The sequence below is a fragment of the Arvicola amphibius genome, chromosome 7 (genome assembly GCF_903992535.2).
Source record: "Arvicola amphibius chromosome 7, mArvAmp1.2, whole genome shotgun sequence".
Lineage (NCBI taxonomy): Eukaryota > Metazoa > Chordata > Mammalia > Rodentia > Cricetidae > Arvicola > Arvicola amphibius.
The window spans coordinates 52,025,000-52,043,232 of record NC_052053.1 but is presented as its reverse complement, the minus strand read 5'-3'; the positions used below and the strand labels follow the sequence as shown (position 1 = coordinate 52,043,232).

Genomic DNA, 18,233 nt, shown 5'->3' with positions numbered 1-18,233 from the left:
CCACCTCTACTTCCTGCCTGGTTGCCCCGCCTATACTTCCTGCCTGGCTACTGACCAATCAGCATTTTATTAAACAAGTACAAGAAGCAAATCTTGACAGGGTAAAACCATTGTCCCACAGCACTTCCCACCCTTTTTTTTTCAATACAAGAACTCTGAATGGAATCTCCTTTGTTTAGCTTTCTTCCTGACCATTATCCATACAAATTGTAACCAACACCCTAAACAAAGAAAAACATCCATAATCCACCTTTTGGGAATGTGGGCATAGTTTTCTACGGTAATTTCTGCTGAATGGAGGTGCTGATAATCTTATGGGGACCTAAAGAAAATTTAGAATTATTGTCAAGACCTGACTGGAATATTCTCTGAGGCTTGATCATCTCAGCCAGCAGCCTTGAGGCTGTTCTGCATGTAGAACTCAGACATCTGGGCCATCTGCTCCTATTGGAAATTTCTCAGGGAGTTTTCCTTGATCAAACCTTATTTTTCTTAATCCAGAATAAATCCACAGCCTCTCATTTCCTGTGGAAACAAAAGCAAAACCTCTTCTCCAAAATAACATACCTTTTGACTTAAATTTTGAAGTCAAAGCTTTTTCAAAATATATATGTTGGATTAATTCAGCAGCATCTATAATCAAATATCTTTTTGCAGCTTTTGCTCCTTCCTCAGTAGCCATCAAACAATTTAAAGACAACACAATAGCATACAGTGTCAAGACTCTCTGTGTATTTTTCATCTTTACGTGGCTTTATTTTAAACTCTACTTCTTTTATTTTTATTTTTAACTTTTGCCTTTTCGAGACTGGATTTCTCTGTGTATCTTTGGCTGTCCTGGAACTCACTCTGTAGACCAGGTTGTCCTTGAACTCACAGAGATCTGCTTGCCTCTGCTTCCCAAGTGTTGGGATTAAAGGTGTATACCACCACACCCAATTACTCTCTTTTTTCTTTTTTACTTTATGGACTTTATTCTTTTTCTTTTTCTCTTCCAAGCATATCTAAACTCTAAACTGTTCAGAGGTTTTTGTTAATCTGAATCTATCTTTACTGTATATCTCTCTTTTTCTGACCATATGAATCTTTAATTTGCTAAGTGTATGGCTAGGAGTAAAGCCGTAGCTTTGATGACTAGATCCAGCCCATTCTTTAGCTTTCTGAGAATCTAGCCTCATGGCAGAGGTACTGGCTCGGGTCATGTTTATTGCCACAATCTATGGAGTTTCAAAGTCCCTGACACCACCAAGAAGCACACTGTCGGCAATTCATAAGCACCATTTAAGTGTTTGGTGGCAGGGCCTCTTAAAAGAGCTGCAAAGTTTCACAGCTAAATCTGAGTCAGGAAGCCTCTCTTAAATGAGATGCACTTGCCTCTAGCAAAGAGAGCAAACCTGAGAAATTGCTGCTACCAAGAAGCCGTGCTTAATGCTGTTCATTTTTGTCTAGAATTGTTTCTTGAACTCTCTCAAGTTGTAAGTGGATTTAACTGTCCACGTTGGCGCCGTTTGTTGACAGAGGTTTCTGTCACACCAGGTCCCACAGTCATTCAGTACAAAAGAAATACCACAGAGGTCTACATTAATCATAAACTGGTTGGCCTAGTAGCTCAGGCTTCTTATTACCTCTTATAACTTATATTAGCTCATAATTCTTGTCTGTGTTAGCCACGTGGCTTGGTACCTTTTTGGGTGAGGCAGTCACACCTTTCTTGTTCTGTGTTTGGGTGACGATTGCAGACTGACCTTTTTTCTTCCCAGAATTCTCCTGTTCTCATTGCCCCACCTCTGCAGCCTGTCCCCCCACATGGCTCCCGGGCCTCAGCAACTGTGTCACCCTCCTTCATCCCAGCAGTATCTTGTTGGTCCAAGTGGCTAGCCTGCCGAGCATATCATAGAACAAGGAATTGCTCCCTGTAGCTTCTGGCTTGTGACCCCAAGGGCAGAGCACATTGTCACTCTGTCACAGTGAGCACAAGCCGCTGGTAGAGAACAACAGGGCTCTATCTTCTCACAGTCCTGGGTCCATCAGAAGAAGTCTGAAGCGAAGGCTTTGGGGGTGCTTCCCTCCTACCTTCCAGCTCCACATGAGGCCAGCGATTTTCCATACCCTGGGCTTGTGGCTGCACCCCTATGCCTCTGGATACCAATACAGCTGAATTAAGGGCTCCCGTTCAGGTAACACCTCATCTTAAGTTGACTGCACCCCCAAAGATTCATTTTCCCAATAAATCCCCACTCACAAGTGCGCATTGACACTGCAATGTGACTTTTTGTTTTCCTGTTTGAGTCAGGCTTGAGATCACTATGTAGCTCAGGTGGCCTTAGCACCCAAATCCCCCCTGAGTCCTGGATGCCCGCATGACTGGCCTTTACATGGCTTTGTGTGTGTGTGTTCATGTTTATGTGTGTGTGCCGCCTTGCCCCTCTCTAAAAAGGTATGTTGGTGCTGAGGACTGAACTCAGACCCCATGGTTGTAAGGCAAGCACTCTATTGACTGAGCTATCTCCCTGCCTTTTTTGAGAACAGAATTTAGTACTCAGCATCTTCTTTTTTTTTTTTTTTTTTGGAAAGAAAAGCATTTTATTAAAAAGAAAAATAACAAAAGGAAACCGGGACCAGAGTGCAGGGTTAGTCCATCTGGGCCTTCAGTGTCCTGGTGGTGATCTTGTCCTTTTCAATGATGTGGACAATGACACCCATGCCCAAGACAGCATCCCCGTCCACGGCGTTCAGCATGGCTTGGGAAATGGTCTCAGACAGGTGTTCTGGATCCACGTTGGGCTCCCAGAGAGACTCGCACATCCCATACATTTGTTCGGAACAGGTACCACTGACCACAAAGTCACCAGTTACCATGGGTTACCATGGGGCAGCCAATGAGGTCTAGAGAGCAAATGAAGGGCTTAAAGGTCTTCGGGTCCAACCCGGCAATAACAGACTCTGTGTAGTAGGGACCAAACCGTTTCTCATAGAAGAGGTTGGCCACCATGCTCATGAGGGTGTAGGGCTTGATCTGCCGACCTTCCTTCAGCTCATACAGGTTCAGCCGGAATTTGAGGCGCTGGGCAACTGTCTGGACGTCGGTGTCCAGCCCGGCCAAGCCTATGTAGAGCCTGTCACCCATGAAAAAGATCTTCTGGAAGTCTGTGGTCACCATCTGGGCCTGGATCCCAAAACGCCTGTCCGCGGTGATGGCCACACAGTTCTTTCCCTTCATGGCCATGAGGGCCCCTCTGTTATAGGACGTAATAGATGTGATTGCGCTCTAGGAGGACTCCAATCACCACTACTCAGCATCTTCTAATGTCATGCTGAGGACAGGAGGGTGCAAGCCGAGGCAAGCAAGGGGAGTACCTTGAGAAGTTAGTAGGGATCTTCACCCTAAAACTTCTTGGAGCTGGGACTTGAGACTTATCTCAGAAATAGCAGTAGGGGAGCTTAATTCACTTTATTTTCTGTTGCTGTAATAAATGCCATGGCCCAAAGCAGCTTAGGGAAGGAGAGGGTTTATTTGACTGTTTCCACACCACTGTGTGTCAGATGGATTTCAGGGAAGGATTCTAGCAGAAACCGTAGAGAATGAATGCTGCCCACTGACTTGCTCCCCAGCCAACTTTCTTATACAGCCCAGAACCACCTACTCATGGGCGGTACCACCCACAGTGGGCTGGGCCCTCCCACATCAATCGCCAATCAGGACAGTTCTTTACAGATGCTCAGAAGGCCACCGTGCCTGACATTCCCAGAAACGCAGAGAGTAGGAGAGAACTGACTCCTTTAAATTGTCCTCTGAACCCCACACACAAGCTGGGGCATATGTGTGTATGCACACACACACACACACACTCATACACATGCACATGCACACATGCACACACTTGCACATGAGTGCACACGCCTACGTACACAGCAGTAATAAAAAGAAGCAGCAGCCTGGGTCTGCATGCCCAGGGCTGCTGTGGTGGTTAATCTTCGGCATCATTTACTGTGGGGTCACCTCTGGGACCTCTGTGATGGTGTTTTTGGAGAGGTATAACTGGGGAAGGTCAGTTATGAAATTCCATAGGCTAGGGGTCCCCACTGAATGAAAAGGGAGGCAGGAGGAAGCACCAGCGTTCCTTGCTGTTTCTGGATGCAGGGTGTGAGGAGTCCCAGCCCTATAGGCCTGCTGCCATAATGGACTGTACCCTCTCGAGTCCTCGGCCCAAACGAACCTCTCTTCCCTTAAGTTGCTTCTGTTGCCATAGCAATAAGCAAAGCAACACATACAGCTGCTCTCAGCTCAGAAAGTTCCCACAGAAGTGAGGGCCCCACCTGAGATCTTGGCTCTCGTAGTGCTGGGCATCTCTTGTGACGGCAAGGGAGGGCCTCCATTTATGCATCTATTCATCAGATGCTCACTGAAGGCTTACTGTGTGCCAGGGATGTCACATGTCAGGGAATTGCCTCATGGAGAGAAAAGTTTGGGAGTGGATCACTTCAGGAACCCCATTTGGCTACGATGACTGTTATTCTAAAATTTCCAAGAGCAAATGAAATGAGACAGGAGGCCAATTGCTGATTTCAGGGTTTGAGAGATATGAAGAGACCTAAAGGGCTATTCAGGAACCAGGCCAAAAGGGAAGAATGTGTCTAATATTCTAGCAGGTGTGGGCTGCAGTGGGGTGGCTGGGTGGCAGTGGGGTTGGGGTGGGCAGCAGTGGGGTGGGGGTGGGCGGCAGTGGGGTGGGGGTGGGCGGCAGTGGGGTAAGGGGGTGGGTGGCAGTGGGGTGAGGGTGGGTGTCAGTGGGGTAAGGGGGGTGGGCGGCAGTGGGGTGAGGGTGGGTGGGTGGCAGTGGGGTGGGTGGGAAGCAGTGGGTGAGAGTGGGTGGGCGGCAGTGGGGTGAGGGTGGGTGGGTGGCAGTGGGGTGGGTGGGCAGCAGTGGGTGAGAGTGGGTGGGCGGCAGTGGGATGGGGGTGGGCGGCAGTGGGTGAGGGTGGGTGGGCGGCAGTGGATGAGGGTGGGTGGGCGGCAGTGGGATGGGTGGGCAGCAGTGGGGTGGGGGTATGTGTTGAAGCCCTGAGACCATAGCTGTTTGTGGGTGTGTAGGCTTGGGGAGCAGGTGATGGCTGGTTGATCCCTAAGGATATGTAGGGCATGGTTGGGCAGGTTTCCCACAGGATCTGGGTAGCCTTGGGGCTGGTGTTTCCATGCCCCCAGTCTTAGCCGTTCCTCCATGAGAGACTGCCAAGTGGGCACCGAGGAGAGGGAAAGGCATACTGAGTGGTGGATCCAGCAGGGAGGGAAAGCTCCAGGTGTCCTTTCAGATCTGGCTGCTGTCCCTCTGTCCCCTCAGCTTCACTTCCCCACCCAGCGTTGGCAGAGACTGTGGGGCCGGCCTTACACGTGAGCAGGGACTGAAGACAGAGCAGCTGGGGTCTAAGTGGTCCCTGATCCCACAGTACCAAGCTACTTAGACACAGGGAAGGCAATGAGAACGGGGACCAGATATGACACTTGAGTTGCTAGGAAACTCAGAAGCTCCCAAGACCTGCTGGGAGTTGAGTGTGCACACGTGTGTGATGGTTGGGACCTTATGGTGGGTTTGAAAATGGGGGACTGTGTGTGGCCTTGATGGGGATAGGAGGTTAGGGTGGATGGGCTGAAGGCAAGAATAGGAATGTGCCCACTTCCACCTGGCCCCAATGGGCTCACATTTGCGCCAGAGCTGAGGGCCATTTCAGCAGAGGCTACCTGGGGCAGGGGTAATGGTAGAGGACAGCTGTCCCGTGCCCCTCCTTTGTATCACCAGTTCTTCATGGCTACAGGGGATGCCGAGGGCTTCGGGCCAGAGGCCCTGCAACCTTGATGTCTCAGACAAAGCTCTTTAGTAAAGACACAGGCTTACCAAGGTAGGCCGGGAGTGTTCTGTAGGTGACACTGTCCCTGTAGAATCCCAGTTACCAGGAGGAGGTCCCCTGCCAGTGTGCTTGTGCGGGATGTTGGACATGCTAGGGATATGATGCCCCATGGAAAAGGGCGGGAAGTCACAAGGCCAAGGTGTGCTGGAAAGATGATGTCCTCTTGGTCACGGGTGCCCTAGGAAGCCGACACTAAAGTCAAAATTCAGGCGGCTGTGCACACAGCAGGGCCTGGTGTAGGTGTGGAATCTGAGAACTAAGGCTACATGTAGCAACAGCTGTCCACTGACGGGGTCATCCGCGTGCACAGCCAGTACCTCCTTGGGGCCCGCATGCCTCTCACGCTCCTCCCAATAGTGACGTTCATCTGCCTCAGCCCTCAGGACTGAGTCCTCTGAGCTGGCTTCTCTAGTTAAGGAGGGAGGGGACACTGTTGTTTCCTGTTATGCAAGTGTTGGGAGCCCTCTGTTCACATCTCCGGGATCAAGCTTGGATGCTGAAGTCACTGTCTGGAAGGGAGGAAAGGCCACAGGCAAGGCCTGAAGGAGACTGCTATGGTTTGGTATGAAATGTCCCCCACAGGCTCCTGTACTTGAACACTTGGTCCCTAGCTGGAGACACTGTTTTGGAAGGCTGTGGAACCTTTAAGAGGCAAAGTCTTTCTGAAGGAAATAAATCACTTTGAGCTCACACCTTTAGTTCAACACTCAGGAGGCACAGGCAGGTGGATCTCTGTGAGTTCTAGGCCAGCCTGGTCTATAGAGTGAGTTCCAGGACAGCCAAAGCTACACAGCAAGACCTGGTCTTGGAGGAGGGGAGAGGAACGTGCATGAGATTTTAAAGAAGATATCACTTTTAATTTTAATTATGTGTGTATGTGTATCTTAGGTTTCTGATGGTGTGAGAATGTCACGGGGTAAAGAGCCAGAGAGCACTCAGTTCAACCAGTCTGAATTCAGAAACACTTCTCACAGAGCAGCCTCGACGCATTTACAAGCTTTCAAAGGCAAAGAACACAGAAAAACCACACCCTGGTTGGCAGTTTTAGGGGGAAGTAAAGCAAGCAAGCAGTTTAACAGAAGCCAAAACCACACAGTTAGCTGGGGAATTTCAACCCCACATTTGGAGAACAGAGCTGGGCACTTTCCCAGAGGACTTTCATGGCAGGGCTGAAGTGGGGAGGGGTCAGTTTGAGGTTAAACCAAAGCTGAGACAAGATGGAGCCAACCTGTCCCATCACAATAAAAGACACGAGCAAGAGCAACTTGGGAGGGGTTGATTTCAGCCTACAACTCTCAGGTCACACTCCATCACTGAGGGGAGTCAGGGCAGGGGCTCCAGGCAGGAACCTGTAGGCAGGAGCTGAATCAGAGGCCATGGAGAGGTGCTGTTTATTGACTCGTTCTTGAATTGCTTCATCAGCCTGCTTTCTTACAGAACCCAGGACCAACTGCCCAGGTGGCCACAGTAAGCTGGGCCTTCCCACATAAATTATCAATCAAAAAAGTACCCTACAGATTTGACCACTGCATTCTCTCCCCCATCTTCTCTCTTCCTACCTCCTCCTAGTGTGTGTGTGTGTGTGTGTGTGTGTGTGTGTGTGTGTAGTCAGGAGGGGGTGTCAGTTCCCTGGAAACTGATGTTACAGATGGTTGTGAGCCACCCTATGTGGGTGCTGGGAAGTGGATTCAGGTTTTTTACAAAAACAATAAGTACTCTTAACTGTTGAGCCATCTCCCCAGAACCTCATTGACTTCATTTTCATATGCCAATATATACATGTCTGTGCCATGCATGTGTGGGTGCTCACAAATACCAAATATCAGCATCCGAACCCTGGATCCCAGTTTCCTGAGGCATGACAATGAGATGTTCAGAGTGTGAGGAGAGCACCCCAAAATCTCACAGGGGTGAAAACCAAAGAGAAGGGAAAAAAGCCCAAAGTTGCTTTTCAAAGGGAAATTTAATTCATTGTTGGAGACAGATGGCTTGTGAAGGATTCAAATGGTGTCCCATTTCTTAGTGGTATGATCTCAAGGTCAGCACCCATGTCTCTGACTTTTTCCCCTCGTCTTTGTAGCTGGGATAACCATGGCCTCCCTACTAGGGTATCTGGGGACTAGCTGGTTAAAATCCACAAAGCTCAGGACGGTGTGAGACCTTGGGAAGGGCTGGATGTGGCTCAGCTCTGCTGTCTTATCATTACTATTGTTCAAGGGAAGCAGCATTGCTTGCTGTCCACGGCAGCAGCTGTAAAAATAAATATAATGGAAACACTGTGGGTGGTTTCAGCCGATGCCTGTGGCCTGCGGGGGACTCTAAGCCAGTGACCTGTGATCTTCATTTCTGAGGGTGATGTCAGAGAGATGCTCACAGGACAGAAGCAGACTCGTGCCTTGACCGGAGTGGATCTGAAGAGCGTTAAGAGGAAGGACTTTCCCAATAGCATTTTCTTGGAGTGACTGGTCTATCCAAAGCCTGTCTTTAGGAGGCACCAAGATAAGGTCAGAGATAGTCAAGAATCACAGATGGTCCTATCGGTCAAGAACTGAGTTTGCGTCGCTTTCCAGCCATGCATCTTAGGCTGACTTCTCCACCTCTCTGAACCTCAAGGGCTCATCTCAAGATGAGTTAAACCAGATGTCCCTCATGGGCTGCTTTGGAGAGGGTGAGGTGATGAGGTCAAGATTTAACATAGTCCTGGCATACGCCCAAACCTAGGGTCACCCTTAGTGAGTCAGGGAGGCCTCAAGGCTGTATCTAGCCAGGCCGAGGGAGAGCAGAAGGGAAGGGTGAGCCTGAGCTTGCAGGTCTTCCTTAGCAGGCTTGCTCTCCACCAGCAGCTGAAGTTTGCATCTGAGCTTGCTGTTTGCAAAGGCTGGGAAGGTTGCTGGAGGGGGTCTAGGAACCTGCAATGATGGTCAGGGGAGCCTTGGTGGCCCGCTTGCACTGCTGTCATCCAGGGGCCAGAGGGGTCCCTGTGGAAGCCGCCTAACAAGCGGGAGAGGTGGCAGAGGTGGACTGTGAGCCCACGCTGGCTGAGCAGAGCAACCAGACGTGACGGGAGGAACGAGGGGTCTGCCCGGGCCTCTCCACATGCCCGCGTGGCCAATTTGCTGGTGACCCTATACCAAGCTCTTAACCTCAAGATCTCAGGGTTGCTGTCTGTAAAGCGATGAGGGGCAGACTGCCATTGCTGCACTGCAGAAGGTTCCAGAAGAGGAGGCTCGGGGCACAGAGTGGGAGCTGAGGTTCAGGTGTAAAACCCAGCACACTCCAGCCACCCTGGGTCCTGGGTCTTACATTGGCCCCAGGGTGAAGCATGGAACTATGGGAGCTCAGTGCTGCGCTGAGACTGGGATTCTGATGTGTGCAGAGTTTGGTGATGGAGAAGTGGAAGCATGAAGTGGAGGCAAGAATTCCCATCTGTGAGGTTCCTCTGTCCCACAGGGTACCTGGGCTGGGCAGAACACAGGAGACACAGTCTAAAGGATCAGGATCTGATGTCAGTCGCAGCTGGCATGATGCTGTCCTTTTTACTCTGGGCAAATGTCCCTCTTCCTTGAGCCTCTGTCTCCCCATCTGTAAGATGGGGGTGATGGTAGCATTTGGGATAATGATATTATGGGGTGCATTGCTGGACACTTGCCTGGCTTCCGGAAGGGCTTCGTCCATGAAAAATGTTAGTATTATCAGGCATTGTGTGTTATTGTTGGTCCTTTTGTGTAGTGGCAGGACTAGGAAAGTAGAGAGATACCACAAAGGGGTTGGGCAGGCCCTAGCCAGGGTGCCAGGAGCCCAAGGGTTAAATCTCCATGGAAACAGGCATGCATTATTTACGTGGCCTAATGAATAAAACATTTATGTGGTAGGCTAATAAATTCCCTCACACAAAGCAAAGTAAGCTATGATTTAAATATTGGCCTCTGCTGGCTGGCTGAGTTATGGGACCTGCTCACAGGGACCCTCTTGCTTTTATGCCTCCTTCTACTGGAGCAGGGGGAGGAGGAGTGCACAGGGAAGGGGCAAAATCTTTCTACTAAGTGGCTTTTGTGGCCTGCTATCCAGTGACCCAGTGCTGGGGCTCCGTCCCTCCCAACCTAAGGCTGTGTACCCTGAAGGGCTTTCTAAGAGCCAGAGCTGTGGATTGGGTGACAGGTAGGGCTGATCCCCACCCAGAGGACTGACTTTTACATAGGACAGAGATGGCCAGAGGTAGGTGACCTGCAAGAGTCTCCTGCAGCAATGGCTCACATTTCTGGGGCACAGGGGACTCAAAGCTGGGCATTGGGTGATGAAGGGGCAGAGGAGCCCAACACAGAGAAGAATGGGAATAACGGGGGAGACAGAGAAGGGGAGGAATGGATAGTGGTACTGAAATCAGCAGGAGAGTGGCAGAGCCTCAGGGAGAGTGGAGTGGCCCCCTCTGGCTTCTCCTGCTCAAGGCTGTCCCTTGCCTGGGGTCCTGCCATCCTGCCCACTACCTCCTCTCTTGGCCTTCTGCTTCTACAAGTCTCTTTCCTTCAGGTTAGTAAGGCCCTCTTTTTCCCTCCCTCCATCCCCCTCCCTCTCTCCCTCTCATATTTTCCCAGGTTTAAACTTCCTCTCTACCTCTGTCCATTTGCATCTCCACCTCTCTCTCTCTCTCTCTCTCTCTCTCTCTCTCTCTCTCTCTCTCTCTCTCTCTCTCTCTCTCCCCAGGGGTGGAGTCTTCACCCCTATCATGTACATCTCTGTCTCTCTCTTTCTATTGCCCAGCAGGGATGGGATATCCACCTCTGTCCACTTGCATCTCTGTCCCCTCCTCTCTCACCCAGCAGGGGTGGGGGTCCCTGTTTTTTCACTCCAGTGTGTGGATCCCCCCCACTGAAGAAGATGTCTACTGAGGGCTACAGGTACCTTGGGAAAAGGTACCACATCCCTGGGTTCCCTTGTCCTTCTCAGTCCCCTTGGCCTTTCTTTCCTTGGAGAAATGGAAGCTACAAAGTAGAGTAGGACCTGGGATCTAGGGGATCCTTAAAGGGGGACCAGAGCTCTCAAGAGACTCTTCACAGGGATGAATCTCATGGCTGCTACATGGTAAAGAAGAGGAAGGTGATTGTCTGGGTCCAAAGACTCAGCGTAGACCCCACTTCTCCTGCCATTGGAGTCCTAGCTGGGGAGCCTGGGCTGCTGGAGATGGCAGAAGTGTCCCCCTGAGACCATTCTCTGTCCCAGGACTATGCTATCCACTGTGGGCACTGTGCTCTGTATCTGGCCCTGTGCTGGGATGTCAGACAGCAGGGTGGGGCAGGCACCACTGTCTCCTGCATCTTTCAAAGGTGCTGGTTTGAGCTCGCCCATCACTGGTGGTCTTGGGTGGTGCTGGATTTTCCTCTGCCAGCATTCCTTCAGAAACTGCTGGACCACATAAGGGCTGGGCCTGACATCATACCTGCCACTGTCTTTGAGTTAAAGCTGCCAGAGACTAGCCCAGACACAAGAGAGAAGAAAAAACAAGAGCCACCATGCCAGGAAAGGGGCAAGCAGGCTCAGTAGGGGCTGGGGGTCAGGGACGGCATTTTGGAGGCAAAGGGCTCCCTTGTATCCAGTGTCTGGGTGGAAATGAAGTCGCTCTCCTTCTCCACAGGCAGGGTAGGGTTGTGGGCTCACAGACTAGACCCTCTGGGGTTCAAGTTTCGTCAACTCTCAGCAGCTGTGGTCCCTTCTCTTCTGCAGCTGTTGTGTGACTCTTCCCCAGGGACACACTAACAGACATCTGCTTACCTCGACAGTCCAGCTTGGAGAGGCAGTGAGTCTACGGGAGCTGTTTGCGGGAGCCCGGGTGGCAGAGACAGCAGCATCCCTAAAAGGCCCACCCCAGCATGAGTGACAGCTCATGAGAGCTGCATCCAGGTCTGGGATGGGAAACTGCCCCCAGACAAGCCCGGATGTTGTCTTTCCAGGAAGTGAAGGAATGCCAAAACTTCAACGGGGAATCAGGACTCACAGGGAGACCCGAGACAAGCTTGCTAGTCACGGTGACAGTGGGTGACACACTGCCAAGTTAAGACTCACCATTCATAGTGACACAAAGCAGGCCAACCCAAACCAGAATGAAACAAGGCAACGCCCACCGGGCAGTTTGGAAGATGTTGGTTGGGCATGGAGTTGCTTTAAAAAGGAAAAGTAAAGTAAATAGAAGAAAGGGTCCACCCTGGCGCTAACGGAAAGATGTCATCTTTCTGCTACGGATGTGGTCTGCCTGACAAGGGAGGAGGCAATGAGACTGTGAGTGTGTTTCCCAAACTTCAGTGAAATACAGGCTCTCAGCAGTGAGCTTCATTCAATACTGCAAACACACAAGAAGAATAAACACGCTCTCTGTCTGTCTCTGTCTGTCCCTCTCTCCCTCAACCCTCTCTCTCTCACACTCTCTCTCTCTCACACACACACTCTCTCACACTCTCTCTCACTCTCTCTCACACACACTCCCCCAGTCTTTTCTTTCTTCTGGGGTTCAACCCAAGGTCTTGCATACTCTATGTAAGCACTCTAACCACTGGGCTATAACCCTAGTCATTCTGGGTTTGTAGTTGTTTTGTTAGAGAAGCTCTTGCCATGTAGCTCAGGAAAACTTTGAACTTGCTGCATAGCCCAGGCTGGCCTCAAGCTCACAGTCCTGCCCCTGTCTCCTAAGTGCCAAGACCACAATAGGTCTATTATTTACTCATACATTCTGGTGTGATACATACATGTGTGTATGTGCACATGTGTGCATATGCCTATAGAGGCCAGAGATCAACATCGGGTGTCTTCAGCTCTATCCTTCTCCGCCTTATTTTTTTTAGAGACCTTATTCAGTCTCTCACTGAATCTGGAACTCACTGATTCATCTGGGCTGACTGATGAGTAGTCTCAGGGATGCTCCTGTCTCTCTGCCCCTCCCTAAAAGTTCTAGAATTATAACCATTTACCACCATGGCTGGGATCCAAATTCAGGGCTTCTAACTTTACAGCAGGTATTTACTAAATGAGCCATCTCTCCTGCCCACAATACACATCTTGATGGAAGTGTGCCATGTCACTTGTGGACAAGTGTGGACAAGAAAACCACCAACTATGGCCAAGCCTCTAGATCCGCTGCCGGCTGACAGGAAATGAAGGAGTAGCTGGACGTGGTGTGGAAAATAGCATAGGTAAAGCTAGAAAACCCCACTTGTTCATACTGGAGAGGTTTAGCCCAGTCTACACAAATAAATCCTCCTGTCTCAGTCTCCTGAGTGCTAGGATCACACCCAGATCTATAATTTGTCTTAGATGTGATTGCTGCATTTGATAATTAAATAATTAAAAATCTAGAAGAAGCCAGGTATGATGGCACCTATGATTCCAGCATGGGAGAGGCAGAGCCAAGTGGATCTCTGTGAGTTCTGGGACAGTGTGGTCCATGTAGTGAGTTTCAGACTGGCCAGGACTATATAATGAGACTCTGTTTCAGAATCAAAAAAACTGTAAGAGGCACAGCTAAAATAATGAATGAGCTGGTGGGGTTCTGGGTGTTTGATTCAGAATTACATAGGGACAGAAAGTGGGAATTACCTGGAGAGTAAGACTGTATGAACTGAGGATTCTTAAAGCTGGTGACAAGGTTCATGTTTTTTAATGACAAAACACTTTTCCCTTTTTCTTTCTTTTTCTTACTTCCTTCTCATTGTTGCTGTGTTATGGTGTGAGCACCAGTGTGCACATGTATGAATGAATGGGTGTGCACATGCATGTATGAATGGGTGTGCACATGTACGAATGGAGGCCAAGGGTCAGCATCAGGCATCTTTCTTGGTCCCTTTCCACCTTGGTTTTTGAGATGAGGTCTCTTACAGAAGCCAGAACTCATGGGTTTGGCTGGGCTGGCTGGCCAGCAAGTTCTCAGGGTCCTTCTGCCCCTGCTTCTCCAGGGCTGGCATTGCAACCAACACGTTTGGCTTCTTAGCAGACTCTGGGGATCTGAACTCAGGTCCTCACACTTGCATGGTGAGCACCTTACAGACTGGGCTATTGCTCAGCCCCGCATAACATTTATCATTAGTAACACTGAAATTTGAAATATTGTGTAATCAACTTGAGTTAATATTTAAAGAAAGAAAGAGAGAAAGAAAGAAAGAAAGAAAGAAAGAAAGAAAGAAAGAAAGAAAGAAAGAGAAGGAGAAACTAAAATTCTAATGATGTCAATAGCCCTGGTCTACCCCTCAGCTTCTGTGAGGAGCCTGGATTCTTCTGCCTTCCAAGGAAAGGCTGTGTTCCTTTATAGGCACCTCCAGTTATTATTTTCTCTATGGGCTCCATATGTGCTCAAGTGCACATGGCCGTGCTGCAACCTTTCTCCCAACTCTCCCAGGTGTCTGTGCAGTTGAGGTTTGGTGAGGCATTCCTCACTGTACTCAGTGCTGAGTGCTTAGTGTTTATGAGGTCCATGACTATGCATGAGGCCCTTCCTACCACCAAATGTTCAGACTGGGAAGCATCAGGGAGGGTGAGCAGCCTGCATTAACATCACAGCAAAATAAAAAGACCAACAATCATACCTGTAAATAACCATATCCTCTTCCATGGAACAGGGTCTGGGTTCCCTTTGGTGTGTGTGTGTGTGTGTGTGTGTGTGTGTGTGTGTGTGTGTGAACTGGGTGGGAACATTTTCAAAACCACCGCGGACTTTTATGTTGTGATATCAACATGAGAACTTGGGGCTAAACAAGAAAGGAAAGGTTATGGTTTGTGTCAAGTTGACAGGGCTCAGCTGTGCTGCTTAGTTTTTGTTTACTTGACATAAGCCAGAGTCATTTGGAAAGAGGAAACGGCCCTGAGAAAATGCCTCCAGCAGATTGGCCTGTAGGCACATCTAGAGGTATTATCTTGATTAGTGATTGATGTGGGAGGGTCCAGTCCAGCCCACTATGGATGGTGCCACCCTTAAGCAGCTGGGTTGTATAAGAGAGCAGGCGGATCAAGCCGTGGAGAGCAAGCCGTGTTCCTCTGTGGTCTCTATTCCAATTTCTACTTTCAGGTTCTTGTGGACTTCCGTAGATGGACTGTGGTTGGGACACGTAAGCCAAATGAATCCTTTCCTCCCCAAGTTGCTTTTGGTCATGGTGTTTAATCACAGCAACAGAAAGCCAACTAGGACAGCCATGTAAGCTTCTTGTTGGCTCAGAGAGGACCAGACCATGCTGCTAGCGGAAGCCTTTGTGCAGAGACAGGCCAAGGGTCCTGCAAGCAAGCCGCAGCTGTCCCAGCCAGCACCCACCATGGGTGCTCCAGCTGAGCTCCAGCAGCTGGATCCACTCAGGCTAACGGTATGTAGAGCAGGAACGTGCCTTTTGCTGGCTGCTCTCCTCCCTGCTGTGACAAGACATTTGCCAGTGACTGTTGTCCTCCTTTTTAATGGTTGCTACCTTTTAAGCTTTGACTATCCTAGTCAGCAACTGCCACACTGCCACTACTAGCAGCAGCCTAGGCCACAAGAGCCGCAGCCTAAGGAAATTCTGTTCCCTCAGGCACTGACTCTTTCAAAGCTACAAAGAGAACTTATCTAAGTCTCTGTTCTGCTAAGGAACTCCAGATCCAAAGGTTGAGGTAGAATCCTGCTTCCCAGAGAGGCTGAAGAGCAAGCAGCTCAGCTAGCTCTCCTCCTGGCGTCTCCCAAGAGTCCTCACCCCTTTCCTGGCCCCTTCTTATAAACCCTTCTCCACCTGGCTCCTCCCTACTACTTCCGGTCATCTAGTTGCTGACGCAGCCTCTAGACCACAGGTGAATTTTATTTAATTAAACACATCTTTGCATCATTACACAAATGTTCCAGAGCATAAACAAAAGTAACATATCTTAAAATAATATTCTACAACAAAGAGACAGCTTAAGGGAGGGAAGGCTTGTTTCGATTTCTATTTCAGAGGGTGCAGTCCCTCCTGATGGAGTTGGGAGAGGCAAGGCACGGGGAAGCATCTCAACCCACAGAGCAGGAGCAAATGGTAAAGTCTCTTTATGCCGTGTCACCGAGAAGTAAAGACAGACTGGAAACCAAGGTGGATGTAACTGTCAAAGAACCACCTTAGTGACACACTTTTGCCAGCTGAGCTCCACGCCTCACAATCCCCAAGCTCTTCCAAGTAGTGCCACAAACTGGGTACTGAGCATTTGAACATGAACCTAAAGGTGATGTTTCAGATTTAGGCTCAAATAGGCCATACCTCTGAGCCCTGTCCCCAAGTTCCACCATACTGGATTATGAAAGGGTGTAAGAGCTGGTGTTTTAAGCCAATACATGTGGAGTGGTTTGCTACATACCAACAGAAGTTTGGCAGGCATACTTACCACATTGTTAGGCTCTTGAGCCTTCAGCTGTATTATCCGGTAGAGGTCAGAGGTCATCTGGAGAGTACCTGGGATCTCAAAGTGGCAAATGGCTTTTAGAAGACTAGTTAAGACAATTATGGGCTTTGCTGACAGCCACCCAGCTTCCTGTGTCTGCAGCTAACCAGCTGGGTGACCTAGAGTCTTGTGTGTCTGTATGAGTCTGTGAGTGTGTTTATGTCCATGTGTATGTGGGTGAGTGTGTATGTGGCATGCGTGCAGGGGCTGAAGAAGTCGTTGAATTCCCTGGAGGTGGAATTGCAAGTGGTTGTGAGCTGTTGGACATGGGTGTTGGGAACCGATCTCGGATCCTCTGCAAAGCAGTTAGCACTCTGAGCCACGCGTCCACCTCTCTGTCCACATAACACCCTTTACATAAAGCGTGTGACCATGTGGAAAGTGACTGTGTTCCCAAAGAACTGTACTCAGAATTGAAAGACAGAGGCAAAGTGGTTGAATTGTGCGTGTCACACAACTGCCCAATGACAAGTGTTGAGGAACCTGGCGGGATATTATTCTGTTCACTGTGGGTCCTCTCCTAGCACAGACTCCTAAAGTAGGTCAGCTGCCTATATATCACACCTGGTTGCCTAGTCTCGGCTCCCAGACCAGGAAAGTTTTCTTTTCCAACTGCTCTTCAAATGTAAACCACATAGAGATCTTTAAAAGCAAGCATGATGTCAGCTAGTAGAGGGACGGTGTTGGCTAGATCATAAGCAGAGTGACAGCCACCAGGATGTTCCTCGGGCCAGCAGAGAGCACGGAGTTAGGGAGACAGTCGGGCTGCTCAAGCCTGCCATCCCCACCCCTTTCCAACTATCAGTAAAATAGCCTTACATTGGATTTTTGTAAAAAAAAAACATAAATGGAGATTTTATTAGATTTAACTAACAAAAGGGGGATGGGGCTGAACATCTAGAATTTAGGTGTCCTCAGAGGATCCTGAAACTAGTGCCCCACGGACAGCAAGGAATGATTGAACTATTAAATGTAATTTTACTTACCTGTGTATATATGTGTGCATGCGTGTGTGTGTGTGTGTGCATGTGCGCAGGCATGCAGGCATGCAGGCATGAGTGCAAGCCAGGGGTTGACATCAGGTATTTTCCCCAACTTTTCTTCAACTTAGTTTTTGAGGCAGGGTCTCTCAGATGAACGTGAGCTCGCTGATTTGGGGGAGTGGCAGGGCAGCGAGCCCAGGGCTATTCCCATCTCTGCCTCCCCACCTAAGCACCCACATGAAAGTCCAGGCACTGTGCTGCACCTGTAACGAGTGGGACTCAATTTGAACCCAGGCCATCGAACTTGCACACCAAGGACGTCGCTGATGGAGCCGTCTCCTGGGGACCGCGGACTTCATCTTTTAAAGACTGTGTGTGGCTTACACTCCCTTTTTCTTTGAGGGGACCTGATGAGAAAAAGAAACATTTTGTGTAAATTGCTTAGCATAGTGCCGAACACAAGGAATTCCTTCAGGGAAAATTCCTGGTGCGGGAGAATTGTCTGTATTCTGTCAATCATGTTTTAAATAAACGCTGATTGGCCAGGCAGGAGGTAAAGGTGGGAAAACCAGACAGGAAATAGAAATGATACAATGAGAACAGGAGAACTCTGGGAAGGAGGAAGTTGATTCCCCCCACTCCTGCCCAGATCACCAAAGCAGCAGGATGTGATCTGCAACCACTGAAAAAAGGTACTGAGCCACATGGCTAACATAGACCAGAAAAATGGGTTAATCAAGATGTGAGAGTTAGCCAGTGAGAGGCTAGAGCTAATGGGCCAATCAGCTTTGTAACTTATAGAGATCTCTGTGTTATTTCTTTGGGGCTTGCCGGCTTTGGAGTACCAGGTGGGACAGAAACTCAAACAAGCAGGCCTGGCTTCCATTCATTGTTACAAATTCCTTTTTGGCTGTCATCTTGAGCAAGTGGAGGTTAAAA

The 18,233-nt window shown here is 49.4% G+C and overlaps 1 pseudogene; it reads right to left on the bottom strand.

The window, feature by feature from the left end:
* Nucleotides 1-2,631: 2,631 nt before the first annotated feature.
* LOC119819756 lies at nucleotides 2,632-5,993 on the bottom strand (annotated as a pseudogene).
* Between the last annotated feature and the right edge of the window lie 12,240 nt (nucleotides 5,994-18,233).